Source organism: Loxodonta africana, chromosome 2 (assembly GCF_030014295.1).
Source record: "Loxodonta africana isolate mLoxAfr1 chromosome 2, mLoxAfr1.hap2, whole genome shotgun sequence".
Lineage (NCBI taxonomy): Eukaryota > Metazoa > Chordata > Mammalia > Proboscidea > Elephantidae > Loxodonta > Loxodonta africana.
The window spans coordinates 126,437,461-126,452,961 of NC_087343.1; the positions used below are offsets into that span (position 1 = coordinate 126,437,461).

At 36.2% G+C, this 15,501-nt stretch overlaps 1 pseudogene; it reads right to left on the bottom strand.

Moving 5' to 3' along the window:
* Positions 1-475: 475 nt before the first annotated feature.
* On the bottom strand, positions 476-6,537 carry LOC100677036 (CBY1-interacting BAR domain-containing protein 1-like; annotated as a pseudogene).
* Between the last annotated feature and the right edge of the window lie 8,964 nt (positions 6,538-15,501).

Consider the following 15,501-nt stretch of genomic DNA (forward strand, 5'->3'; position numbering starts at 1 on the left):
CTACTGATGAAAGCATGGAGTCTTCACCTAAAAGAAGCTACATGGAACTGTTAGATCTTTTGGTTTTTGTCACCCACTTACAACAATCTCTACCAGGTACAGTACACTAATATGAAATACTTTGAAATAAATAATCTTAAAAATGAAATTTACACAAGAAGATGATATACAACTAGGTAGGACATTGAAATGACTAGTGTGTAATATTTTTTTAAAACCTTCATTTTTGGTCAGCATAAATTTCCTTTAGTTATTTTTACATTTCCAGTAGCTTTTCATTTTGAGGTTTAACGTATCAAGCTATTTTGAAGTTTTACAATTTAGTAATTCTGGATTCTGAATCATTTTAAGATGAAAGTAGAAATGTAGAGTATACTTAAGAAAATTAATTTTCTTCTGTAATGTCTAAGACTTCATCACCTTCGTCATCATCATCTGTTTTTTGATGTTTTCTTAGTCAACAAGTGGATACCTTTCATGTTCCAGATACACACGTAGCTGACAGTGATCTCTGGAGAGGTGACTTTGAATTTGCTCTTAAAATATCTCAATATCTCTGAGTTTTGGAGAACCTCTAAATCTCCTTCCTCATCAACCTTTTCTATATTTTGGTAGGCAGCAGTGTAGACCTCTAAAGCTTTGCAGCGAAATAACATTTCAATAGAGATAACTTCTAAAAATACATTCTTTATTTTCTGGTTTTCAAAGTTGTCAATAGTTTCCTCCAGGTGATGAGTTGTTCAGATGGTGTCCAGTGTAGCTCTCTGTAATTCTGTTTCTGCCTGTGACATAACATGTTGATCAGGCACGTTTTGCTGACATGTTTCTTCTGTGTTAACTGCTTAGCTTCTCGTTTCCTTGCTACTAATGTTGCTTTGAGGTTATCCTGCTTAGTTTTTACAGTAGTTCCACAAGCATTCAGAGGTTCAACTACTTTGACTTCAAGTCTCTCAACCTCTGCTTGTCGATAATCCTGAAGTTTGGCAAACTCATCAGCAAAGTTTTTTCAGGCCCTGCTTTAAATTTGGGGTCCCTGTAGAGGCATACACTTTGATTACACTCACCAGGAGGTCTGCTTTGTCTCGCAGTTGGGCAGTTTTACTCATATAAGCAGCAAAGATTTGGCATAGCTCTCCAAAATGCTTCCCCACATTTGTGACAGGATTTTGCAGTTGTCTGGTTTGAGCGTCCCGGTTTTCCCTGGCTGCGCCTCAACAGCTTGCCTCACGCACTGAGGAGGACCCTGGGCGGCGACCCAGCAATGGCACGGATGTTGGGAAGAATTGTTATATTGGGTTAAATTTGGATAGTGAATATTTAATCCTGTTGGCAATCAATCACATCACATATGTCTAAGAATAAGAAGGTGGGTAGACATGTGTTTTATAGTTTAGCATATTTTATTTCTCTTCAGCTCCTAAACAGTTCATGTTCTGTGTTTAGTTGTGTGTAACTGAATTTGAGTTTAGGAATTTTCAAGTGTTTAAGATAATATTTAGATTAAAACACATTTGTATTATGCTGGGCATAATAAAAAGTCTATTTCTAAACATTTTGCAACACATTTTTCAATATTTTTGATATTTTATATCATTCCAGTCAACTTTTGAATCACTTGTCCTTCCATGTCCAAGTATTTAATTATTTACAGCATCAGAAATTCAATTCAATTATTGTACAGGGTAAAACTGAATTACATACCGTGCAAGGAGCATATTATGAATGTCTTGTTGCATTGAAAAAAAAAAAGGGTAACCTTGTAGTAAACTTCAATGGCTTCAGTAAAGAACTAATTAGAGTGATTAAAAAAAAACAGTTGCGTGCCATATGCATACTTTATTTGGCTCTTACATGAAGAACAAAGGAGAAAAAGCACTGTTGTTGGAAGGGTATGTGCACATGTCTTCTACTGCCTATGGAAATGTTATGTTTTAATGTGGTAACAGGGAAAGGTGTTGAGTATCAGGAGAAAGGATGCTGAGATCTCCCCCACTGAAGGCCAGTTTTCTGAACAAAAAGAATGAGAATGTATTCCTTGATGTATACATAAAAAATTTTTTTTAGTCGTAGAGTAAAACACATTCAGAAAACTACATATAGCATAATGAATATAACACATGAATTATTATATACAGTCATGTGCCACACAACATCAGTTTGGGCAATACCTGACCGCATATACGGCTGTGGTCCCATAAGGTTATAATAGCATTCAGAAATCCCAGTCGGAGATCAGGACGTAGTGGATGGACGTAGTAACTGGACATAGCGAACACAACAGCTTCCTCATGCAGCACGTGTATCTCATGTCTCTTCTAAACAGAGTGATCACACTGCCAGGCATATAATAGTACAGTACATGTATAATCTATAATACATATGTCTTGATAATCATAATAAATGCCTATATTACTGGCTTATGTACTGTACTTTCTATTGTTATTTTAATGTGAACTTTTTCTACTTAAAAATGAAAAGTTTACCGTATAACAGTCTATGCTTCTGTTCATAGGCAGCAGCATCCAATCTTGTGTATTGTGCGTCTCTTGAGTGTTGTAGTGTTATCTCTCTGTTTAATTTTCTTTAAAAATTTTGCTGTGAAGTGTATCATGGCTCCCAAATGCAGCAAAGCCAGTGCTAATGATAGCAGCAGCAAGTGGCAAAGGAGGAGTATCTATTTGGAAGTGAAACAAAAAGTTATCAAACACCAAGAAGGTGGAAAATCAATGAATGTTACTGCTCTCGATTGAGGCGTGTTTGCACAATGTCCAAATCACATAATGTCCTATTTCACAGAACGTATCGTGGATGTTAAGGGATGTGTGACTGACTGTATGGCATAAAGTATTATTATAGCATAATGAATTGTTATATGGGATACCATCGCAAAGGTCAGGAAATAGAGCTTTGCATCCACCTCAGAAACTCCGCTTGCCCCATCCCAATCACAATTCCTTCCTTCTTCTGTAAAAGCAACTACCATCCTGACTTTTATGATAATGAGTTTTTTAATTTCTTTAAGCATTTTCACCCAAGCGTGTATACCTAGTGTAGTTTAATTTTGCCCATTAAAAAAAGTTTTTTTAAAAATTTTTTCTTAATCTAAACATTCCCCTACCTCTCTTTATATATCTTTGCTATTTATTTGTTGAATTACCCAGGTCGTTTGAAGCATAGAGATCCTACACTCTGGATTTTGCTGAGTTGATTTTGATGTGTCCTTGTTTTGCTGTATTAATTACTCTCTTGGGAGCTATTAGACAATTTGGAAGTGGTGCAAATGTTTGGTTAATTAGAGAAGCCATTCATTATTCACTGGTATCTGTACATGTCCTTTCCAAACTCATGAAAGCTTATTGTACCACCACTAAGAAGGAGTGCGTGTGTGCGTTTCAGACACACAGGTTGTATGAAGCATTTCAGTTATCCCGTTGAGAGATAATCATGAACAAATACACTGAAATGAAGCTTTGACTTAATAAAAGCCTTAGATTTACATGCTTAGGCATATGGGCCTGATTTTTTGACTGTTTGCCTGACAGATTGCCTGACTGCATTTGCTAGGGAGAGAAGAGGAGGTAGACCAACAGAGTTTGTATCCACTAGAGCAGCATTTTCTAAAATATGTGCGGGAGAAACAAATATCCCTTTATATGTTAATCGTGATCCATGAAAAAAAAAGACTTCTGTTGTTAAATAATTTCAGGAAATGCTGAGTCACAGTGCTCATGAGGATATTTAAGTTGCAGAGCAGTCTTGCATTAAAAAAACCTGTTTAATTTGTTTTCCAAAATCTGCAAGACTAGAGAAGGTTTTTTTTTTTGTTTGTTTGTTTTCCCTGAAAGTCTGACATTATCTTGTGATACACATGTTTACAATGGATACAATTTGGAACTTTCTGATCAAGATTGCATTGAATCTATAGGTCAATTGGGGGAGTATTGCCATCTTAACAATAGTAAGTCTTCTGTTCCATAAACATGGATGTTTTTTCCATTTATTTAGATCTTTATTTCTTTCAATAATAGTTTTGAGTTTTCAGAGTATAAGTTTTGTTAAATTTATTCCTAAGTTTTTTTGATACTATTGTAAATGGAATTGTTCCTTAATTTTATTTTTTCATGGTTTATTACAAGTGTATAGAAATAACAATTGATTTTTGTATATTGATCTTGTATCCTGTGACTTTGGTAAACTCGTTTATTAATTTGAATTGTTTTTTAAGAAGATTTGTTAGACTTTTGTTATAAGATTATGTCATCTGTGACTAGAGAGAGTTTTACTTCTTTATTTCCAATCTGGATGCCTTTTATTTTATTTTTTTACTTAATGGCCCTGGCTAGAACCTCCAGTATGGTGCTGATTAGAAGTGGTGAAAGCAGACATTCTTGTTATGTTCCTGATCTTAAGGGAAAAACATCTAGTCTTTCACAATAAAGTTTGTTAGCTGTGGTTTTTTGTTTTGTTTTGTTTGTTTGTTTTAATTAGATGCCCTTTATCAGATTGAGGAAGTTCCCTTTCATTCCTAGATTGTTGAGTGATATTATAATGAAAAGATGTTAAATTTTGTCAAATGCTTTTTTATGCATCTATTGGGATGATCATGTGGTTACTGATTTTTTATTCTATTTATATAGAATAAATATAATATACCATATTACACTTTTATTCTATTTATATGGTATAAGTGTGGTATACCATCAAAAGAATTCAGAGCACTTTCATCATGAAAGCACTCAACAGTCTAAGAATAGAAGGGAACTTCCTCAACCTGATAAAGAGCACCTAATTAAAAAAAAAAAACTCACAGCTAATATCATACTTTATGGTGAAAGACTAGATGTTGTTCCCTTAAGATTGGGAACAAGACAAGGATGTCTCTTTTTACCACTTCTAATCAACATTGTACTGGAGTTTCTAGCCAGGGCAATTAAGAAAATTAAATAAAAGGCATTCAAATTGAAAATGAAGTAAAACTCTCTCTAGCCACAGATGACATAATCTTATATACAGAAAAGCCTAATGAACCTCTTTAAAAACGTTTTAAGCTAAGTACTCTAGAGAAGCAAAACCAATGAAGCATATATATATATGTATATGTATATATATGTACACACAGAGAGAGAGATTTATCTCAAGGAAATAGCTTACGCGGTTGTAGAGGCTGGCAAGTCCCAAGTCCATGGGTCAGGCATCAGGCTGGGGGCTTCTCCTGACTTGTGTAGCTCTAGGGCTGATGAATCCATGATAGACAGGTCAGATGGCATGCTGCTGGCTCATGGGCTGCAGAGGCTAACGATTCCAAGATCTGCAGGTAAGATGGCAGGCTGCTGGCTCACAGGCTATAGAGGCTGAAGAATCCCAGAATTGGCAGGCAGTATGGCAGGCTGCTGGCTCATATCCCCAAAACCAGAGGTCATATGATGACAAGCCAGATGCAGGATCCAGAGCAAGTGAGCAAGCTTTGCCAGTCATCCATATATATATATATATATATGTAGGGTGAGGACCACACCTCTGAGGAAACTGTGCTTACAACTGATTGATCACATCAGATCACATTATTGAGGATGACTACAAACCACTGAGAGTCACGGCTCAGCCAAGTTGACACAAAATTGTAACCATCACAGCCTCCATTCCCATCTTGAAGCCCAAATGAAAGCCATGGAAAATGAATAAGTAGACTGAAGAAGAATTGATGCCTTTGAATTACAGTGTTGGAAAAAATATTGAATACACATGAATTGCCAAAAGAACAAAAAAATCTGTCTTGGAAGAAGTACAGCCAGAATGCTCTTAGAAGCCAGGATGGCAAGACTTTGCCTCATGTGCTTTGGATATGTTATCAGGAGGGATCAGTCCCTGGAGGACATCATGCTTGGTAGAGGGTCAGTGAAAGAGAGGAAGACCCTCAACGAGATGGATTGACAGTGGTTGAAACGATGGGCTGAAGCATAGCATCGATTGTGAGGATGGCGCAGGACAGGCAGTGTTTCGTTCCTTTGTACACAGGGACGCTATGAGTCAGAACTGACTCAGCGGCTTTTAACAAGAACAACATTACATGGATTTTCTTATGTCGAACCAACCTTGCATTTTGGGGATAAATCCCACTTAGTTGTGGTGTATAATCCTTTTTATACGTTGCTGGATTCAGTTTGTTAGTACTTTGTTGAGAGTTTTTGTGTGCATATTCATACGTGATATTGGTCTGTAGTTTTCTTGCAATGTATTTATCTGGTTTTGGTGTCAGGGCCTCAGGGAATGAGTTAGGAAGTATTCATCCTCTTCTATATTTTGGAAGAAGTTTTGAAAAATAGGTAATAATTCTTTAAATATTTGGTAGAATTCACCTCTGATGTCATCTGGACCTGGACTTTTCTTTGTGAGTAGGTTTTTGGTCACAAAGTCAATCTCTTTACTTGTTATAGATATATTCTGATTTTCTACTTCTACTTGAATTCGTTTCAGTTGTTTTTGTCTTTCTAGGACTTCCTTCATTTCATCTAGATTATCTAATTTATTGCTGTACATTGTTCATAACCTTCCTTTATAATTCTTTTTATTTCCATAAGGTCAGAGTAATGTTCTCTCCTTTATTCTTGGTTTAGTAATTTGAATCTTCTCTATTTTTTTCTTAGTCTAGATAAAGGCTTGGTAATTTGTGGATCTTTACAAAGAATCAACTTCTGGTTTCAATGTTCTCTTTATTCTTCTATTCTTTATTTCTCTTCACTCTAATTTTTGTCATTTCCTTCTATTTGTTTTAAGTTTAGTTTGCTTCTCTTTTTAAAGTATAAGGTTACATTATTCATTTGAGATTTTTCTTTTTAATATAGGCATTCACAGGCATAAATTTCCCTGTAAGCTCCGCTTTAGCAGCATCCCATAAGTTTTAGTATGTTGTGTCTTCATTTTTGTTTATCTCAATATTATTTTCTATCATGTCCCTTGTGGTTTCTTCTTTGACTTATTGGTTACTTAGGAGTGTATTATTTAACTTCCAGAGCACTTGTGGTGCTATGGTTGAGCTTGGCTGCTAACCAAAAAGTTGTCAGTTCGAATCTGTCAGCTACTCCTTGAAAACCCTGTGGGGAGTTCTACTCTGTCCTATAGGGTCACAATGAGTCAGAATTCACTCAACGGAAATGGGTTTGTTTAATTTTCATGTATTTATGAACTGTCTGAACTTCTTTCTGTAACTGATTACTAATTCTATTGCATTGCAGCCAGAGAATAGACTTTGAATTATTTAAACCCTTTTACATTTATTGAGGTTCGTTTTCTGATCTAGCACGGTCTATCCTGGACAATGTTACACGTGCACTTGAGAAGAATCTATATTCTACAGTTGTTGAGTTGAGTGTTCTATAGATGTCTGTTAGGTCTAATTGGCTTACAGTGTTGTTCAAGTCTTCATTTACTCGTTCATCTTCTTCCTAGTTAAAGTGGAGTGTTGAAGTCTCCAACCATTATTACTGAATTGCCTATTTCCTTCTTTTTTGTGTCTTGAATTTAAGGGCTCTGTTTTGGGCGCATATATGTTTATAATTGTTATATCTTTGTCGTGGATTGAATTATGTCCTCCGAAAATGTGTGTATTGACTTGGTTAGGCCATGATTCCCAGTATTCTGTGATTGTCCCCAATTTTGTGATTGTAATTTTATGTTATGTTAAAGAGGGTTAGGGTAGGCTTGTAATACCCTTACCAGGTCACATCCCTGATCCAATGTAAAGGGAGTTTCCCTGGGGTGTGATTTGCACCACCTTTTATCTCTCAAGAAAGAAAGCAGAGAGTGGAGGACCGCATATGACCAAGAAAGGAGCACTAGCAGCAGAGTAAGTCCTTTAGATATGGGGTTCCTGCACAGAGTAGCTACTAGTCCAGGGGAAGATTGATGAGAAAGACCTTCCTCCAGAGCAAACAGAGAGAGAAAGCCTTCCCCTGGAGCTGACACCCTGAATTTGGACTTTAGCCTACTTTATGGTGAGAAAATAAACTTTCTTTGTTAAAAGCATTCACTTGTGGTATTTCTGTTATAGCAGCGCTAGATAACTAAGACGATCTTCCTGATGGATTTACCCTTTTATTATATAAAATACCCTCCTTTATCGCTAGTAACATTTTTTGTTTTAAGTCTATTTTGTTTGATATTAGCATAGCTGCTCCAGCTTTACTGTTGTTGCTATTTGCATGATACATCTTTTTCCATCCTTTTACTTCCGATCTATTTGTACCTTTGAATCTAAAATGTATCTCCTGTAGACAGCACATAGTTGGATCTTGCTTTTTTATTCAGCCTGAAAATGTCTGCTTTTTGACTGAGTTTTAAAATTCATTCAGATTTAATATTATTGATACAGTTTCATTTACATCTGTAATTTTACTTTTTTAGTCTCTTGCCTTTTTTGTTCCTCTATTCCTCCTTTGCTGCTTTATTTTGCCTTAAGTAAATATTTTATAATGCAGCATTTTAACCCCTAGAATAATTTTTATTTTCACAACTTTCTGTTGATTTTTTTTTCCTTAGTGATTGCTATAGGGCTTAAAATACCATATTTTATGCAAATAATACGTACCTTCTGTATTTGTTTGCCAACCAATCCCTCCCTCTTGTGAGGTATTTTCATAAGCAACTATGCTAATTTTTTTACAACAACGAGTGAAAAAATTGACATAGTGGCACTTACGAAAATACCTTGTGGGGGAGGGAACGGTTGACAAACAAACGTAGAAGGCATGGATTATTTGTGTAAAAATAAAGTATACATCTTAACCTAGAGTTTACTTCATGTTTATATTAACTTAATTCCAATGAGATAAAGAAACATCACTCCTATATAGCTGTTTCCTTTTCCTCTTTTTGTGCCATTATTATTATACATATTGCATCTATACATGTTACAAACTCAACAATACGTTACTTTAGTCATTAATTTATATTGTTTTATGTGTTTTAAGGAAGGTAGGAAAAGAAAGGAGAAAAAGCATATTTTTAGTGTTATATTAACCATCTTATTTATCATTTCTCGTTCTTTTCATTTGTTTCTGTGGATTCATGTTACTGTCTGGTGTCATTTCCTTAGACTAATACATCTTTAAGGAGCCGTGGTGGTACAGTGGTTAAGCACTTGGCTGCTAACCGAAAGGTTGGCAGTTCAGACCCACCAGGTGTTCTGCAGAAGAAAGATGTGGTAATCTACTTCTGTAAAAATTACACCCTTGGAAACCCTATGGGGCAGCTCTACTCTGTCCTGTTGGGTTGCTATGAGTCAGAATCGACTTGACAGCAGCAGATTTTAGTTAATACATCTTTGCTCCCACTTTTCCCTTTTTGCTGTTTTTGACAAATATGCTACATTTCTATATGTTATAGGCCCCCAAATACATACATCCATATATGTGTGTGTATATATATGTATCTATATATATAATTGCTTTTTAAATCAAGAGGAAAAAGGATAATAAAAATGCATTTACACTCTTTTTTAATAATTACATAATTATCTTTACCAGTGCTCTTTCATTTTTCGTGTGGATTCAAATTACTGTATGGGTCATTTGCTTTCAACCTGAAGAACTTCCTTTAGTATTTCTTTTTCTTACTTTCTTTTTTTTTAGACCAGTTTTATTTATTCATTTATTTCTTAATTGTACTTTAGATGAAGGTTGACAGAGCAAATTAGTTTCCTATTAAACAATTAATACACATATTGTTTTGTGACATTGGTTGCCAACCCCACAACATCTCAACACTCTCCTCTTCTCGACCTTGGGTTCCCCATTAGCAGCTTTCCTGTCCCCCCCTGCCTTCTTGTCCTTGCCCCTGGCCTGGTGTGCCCATTTAGTCTCATTTTGTTTCATGGGCTTGTCTAGTCTTTGGCTGAAGGGTAAATCTCAGGAGTGACATCAGTACTGAGTTAAAAGAGTTTCTGGGTGCCATACTTTTGGGATTTCTTTAGTATTTCTTATGAGACAGGTCTGCTAGCACCACATTCTCTCAGTTTTTATCTGTAAGATAATAAATTTATGTTGTTTTAATTCTCTAGGTTTGTGATAATTTCTTACACAGCAATCAAAAACTAATAAAATTTTCTCCCAAAATGTTTGCTTGGGACACCAAAATATTTGGCTGGTTTTCTAGGTAAAAATATTGCAATTACTTGTATAATTCTGGAAAATATTTGGTTTATATGATCATTCCATTTGCTTATGCCTATTAAATGATTCCAGGAGTGTAAGAAGGACCTTGACCGAGTTAATTTTCAAGACCATGTTTTTTATTGCTTAGTTTTTCAGTGTTCTGCCTATTCTATTGCCTAGAAGCTTTCAAAATCTCCTAGTAATATTTTATATCTATTAAATAATAACATTTGAAAGTGGTAAATTTTTGGCAAATTGATTCCTCTTTTGTAAAACCTGACATATTCATCCCTATAATTATATTTCCAGTGTTCTTGCATGACCTCGTCCACTCATGTAATGAGTTCTGTTCTGCAGTCATTGTTGGAGGAAACAAAGATTAAAAACGACATCTGCGACAATTCTGAGAGAGATGTCAGAGAGCTTGGATATACACACACATCCTTTGTCCTGAAAAAGGAAAAAGAATTAAGTGCTTTAGAAATGGCCATTCAAAACATTTGGTACCACATCCTTTTGTATTTACATTTAATCTGTGCTCTTCTACCGGAATCCTTTGGGAGATTAGTAATTTCTAATAGCATTCTATGTTCAATATAAAGAAATATTCACTTTGGTTTTTAATTCATTTTGCATGTGAAATGGAAATAATTATTCATTAAGGAATAAAGAAGCCCGAAAGTAATCAAATTTGCTTGGCCCTTTATATCCTCTCCTCCTAGAGCCAGTGATTTTCTGAAGACAGAAGGTTAAACAAGTCAGTATAATTGGTGAAACTGGTGTATTTAGATTAGTCAGGGTGAATGTGTTTTAGGAATTTATGATAACACTATGGAATGGCAGAGAATCTTGTTCATCTCTTGTGAGGTTGCCCATGAGACAGCTAGCAAATGGAGTGGCCAGGCATATATAGTTTATATGTGGATGTCGCCTCTTTTTTCTTTCCTTTTCCATTTCTTGCCAAGAAGTAAAAGTGGCAAAATCTTCCAAAATTTAAGCAGGTTTTCCCAATGCGCAGTGCAGCATGATGGCAGCTGCTCAGGAAACCTTTGAGAGGTAGGGAAAAAAGGACTTAGGAATGGTACCAGACTGTCCGCACAAGAACTTGAGGGAGTCACTTAGCCAAAGCCCAAGCAATAGGGTGTTTGAGAGTTTGCTTCTAGTACTGCAAGGATTGTTCAAGCTTTAGCTTTAGCTACATGTGTGAAAATACTTAGGAGGTGTGTTTCACATTCTGTCATTGTTAAGGTATTGAAAGAAGTTACCGCCCTGAGTACAGGTATCCCTCTCATTAAAAAAAAAAAAAAAGGCAACCCAAGTGAAGCTGTGAAACAGTCCTTTTTGATGGGAAGAAGATATGGCACCTCCCAAAGCATGGTATCTAATAATATATTAACTCTTAGTCAGAAATGAAGCTGCACTGAAGAGAGGTAATGGAATAGAACAAAATCTTTAAAAACAAGTCCCCTTTTGTTACCGGAGAGCTTTTGACAGCTCAATCCACTTCCTTCCTAACTTGTGGTACATTAGCAGAGACAAAGAGCTGCAGTAACCTTTGAAATAAATAGGTGAGCTACTCTGGACTAAATTCTTTATAATTTGCAGCAAGCAAAGGTTCTGTCTACATGACCACAGGTTTGTCTGAACTCCTTCAGCAAGGAGGAATTAGTAATAGTGCAATAGTGCATAACATTATCAGGCCATTTGGAACTCAAGTTAACATAATATGGGCAAAAAATAAAACTAGGAAGATGAATATAAGTACCTACAGGTTAATGTTTGTTATATTGAAGACCAGTTAGAGAGAGCATGATGTCAGTTAACTCAGGAAAGCAAGACTTACAAAAATACTTTATTTCAGTATTTGTGTAGCCAGTTAAGACCTCCCTATGCTTTTCACACCCCTTTCTTTGCCCCCCTCCCCCCAACTGGACTGCAAAGTTGCATAGAACATCCCAAGTCCCAGTTTGATTAAGAGCCTCAGATTGCCTCTAAGACATTGCATCTTAAATGCCAGGAAGAATATGCCTTTGCTTTTTTCCTTTATAATTTTAAAAAGGCTTTTCTTCCGTTGGCATCTGTGGCTAGCCCTATAAATTAATAGTATCATAAATGACTTTGTTTAGTTATCATTTACTTGAGATCACAGCTGAAACTGTTTGAATCTGAACTTGAATTGTGAGATAAACTTCAATTCTTACTCTTTTGTCTGTAACCATGGTGTATATATACTTATATTGTGTCCAGATACTTGTTTTTTCTTGGTAATATTAATGAAACTCTTCTTTCTTCATAAATGTTAAATAAAGGATACAAATTCAATAATGAGATCCTAACTCAGTTTGGTATTTAAACCCCTAGCTCTGTCATTATATAATGTTAGGTCCTTTTCTGAGAATTCATCTCCCATTTTTTTCACCCATCTCTAACCCTGGTTAATTTATTTACTACCTTTTTCAAAGGAACCAACTGTTTTGGTAGTGGAATAGAGGTTCTTCCCCTCATAGAGCTTGTATTGTAATGAGGGAGACAAATCAATCACAAACTGATACAAAATTACATATATGATAAACACTATGAAATCTTATCATATGATTCTGTAAGACTTATATAGGAGAACCTGACAGAGCCTATGGGTTCAAGTAAAACATGGTGGTATCAGGGGCAAGGGTGATGGTGATGGTGGAAATAAAGAAATTACAAAGAATGGGGTGAAATTTATGAGTTGAAATTGATTGGACTTTGTGATGGATTGGATATGGGGGTTATAGGTTGCTAGGTTACAGCAGTATGCATGGTGGCACCATTCCTTAAGAATAATGGTTAGAGTGGAGAAATGATCTTGGCCTCAATTTTGGACTTGCAAAACTTACAACTGTTATATATGTTTATTGTCTGTCTCCTTCATTATAATGTAAGTTACATGAGGAATGGATATTATTATATTCATTTCAATTTTCCCCAGTGTCTAGAATAGCGCCTGAAATAAATTTGGCTCAATAAATACTTGTTGTATATATGAATGAAGAAATAAAAGAGAATTTGAGGTCCCTCCCCCTTTGAAATATCCACCTGAATCTTTTAGATACACAATTAGTTATATGGGTCAGGAGCCAGAATAGAGATCTGCCCCGGATATACATATTTCAAGTCATAGGAATATAGGTGGTAACAGTAGTCCATTCATGAACAAAGAAAAAAGAGGTCTGAGACAAAGACTTTGACATATTAACGTTTACTGACAGAGAAGACGATGAATCTGCAAAGAAATCATAGGAAAGATGGACTGAGATACATGGAACAAAACAGGACAAAGTGAAAAGAAGCCAAAAGAAGAAAAGAATTCCATAAAGAAAGGAATATTCAATGGTGTTGAATGCATGAAAAATGTCCATTGAATTTAACAACATGGAGGTTATTGGTCATTTTAGTGAGAGCTGTTTTAGTTCAATGGTGGTAGTAATGCAAAAGAGTGGAATTAGGAATTATGAAGAGAAAAGAAATAGCAAAAGCAACCATGGACTGTTATTTTTAGAAGGGGGAAAAGAGTGAAAAACTTGAAGAGAATGTAGGGTTAAGGGATTTTGGGGGAGGGGAGATTATTTGCTTATTTTCCTTTTTTTTAAATTGAGCTTTAGATGAAGGTTTACAGAACACACTAGTTTCTCATCAAACAGTACACTTTGTAGTATGACATTGGTTAACAACTCCACGAAATGTCAACACTCTCCCTTCTCAACCATGGGTTCCCTATTACCAGCTTTCCTGTTCCCTCCTGCCTTCCAGTCCCTGTGCCGGGGCTGGTGTGCCCCTATAGTCTTGTTTTGTTCTATGGGCCTGTTCCATCTTTGGCTGAAGGATGAACCTCAGGAGTGACCTCATTACTGAGCAGAAAGGGTGTCCGGGGGCCATACTCTCAGGGTTTCTCCAGTCTCTGTCAGGCCAGCAAGTCTGGTCTTTCTTTTTGAGTTAGAATTTTGTTCTCCATTTTTCTCCAGCTCTACCCAGGACCCTCTGTTGTGATCCCAGTCAGAGTAGTCAGTATTGGTAGCCGGGCACCATCTAGTTGTACTGGACTCAGACTAGTGCAGGCCGTGGTAGATGTGGCCCATTAGTCCTTTGGTCTAATCTTTCCCTTGTGTCTTTAGTATTCTTCATTCTTCCTTGATCCTGAAGGGGTGAGACCAGTGGAGTATCCTAGATGGCCGCTCACAGGCTTTTAAGACCCCAGACGCTACTCATCAAAGTAGAATGCAGAAAATTTTCCTCATAAACTCTTTTATGACACTTGAGCTAGATGTTCCCTGAGACCATGGTCCCTACAACCCTCAACCCAGCAATTCGGTCCCTCAGGGAGTTTGGATGTGTCTATGGAGCCTTGCCTTGTACAGGTTGTGCTGGTTTCCCCAGTGTTGTATACGTTCTTACCCTTCACCAAAGTTATGACTTATCTATTGTCTATTGAGTGTTTTTCCAATGCCACCCCTCCCCTCCCTCGTAACCATCAAAGATTGTTTCTTTTTGTATGTAAACCTTTTCATGAGCATTTACAGTAGTGGTCTCATACAATATTTGTCCTTTTGTGATTGACTTATTTTACTCAGAATAACGCCCTCCAAATTCATCCATGTTATGAGATGCTTCACAGATTGATCATTGTTCTTTATTGTTGCATAATACTCCATTGTGTGTATGTACCACAGTTTGTTTATCCATTTATCTGTTGAGAGGCATCTAGGTTATTTCCATCTTTCTGCTATTGTGAACAATGCTACAGTGAACTTGGGTGTACACATATCTATTTGTGTGATGACTCATTTCTGTATGATATATTCCTAGGAGTGGGATTGCTGGATCATATGGTATTTCTATATCTAGCTTTTTAAGGAAGGGGCATATCATTTTCCAAAATGGTTGTATCATTTTGCATTCAAACCAGCAGTGCATAAGAGTTCCAGTCTCCCTGCAGCCTCTCCAACATTTGTTATTTTCTGTTTTATCGATTTGTGCCAGTAATGTCAGGGTGAGATGGTATCTTATTGTGGTTTTGATTTGAATTTCTCTGATGGCTAGAGATCATGAACATTTCCTCATGTGTCTGTTGGCCGCTTGAATGTCCTCCTTGGTGAAGTGTCTGTTCATTTCCTTTGTCCATTTTTTAATTAGGATTATTTGTCTTTTTGTTTTAGAGGTATTGGATTTTCTTGTAGATTTTAGAAATTAGACCTTTGTCTGATTTGTAACAGCCAAGATTTTTTTCCCAGTCTGTAGGTTCTCTTTTTATTCTTTCGGTGAAGTCTTTTGATGAGCATAAGTGTTTAATTTTTAGAAGATCCCAGTTACCTAGCTTATC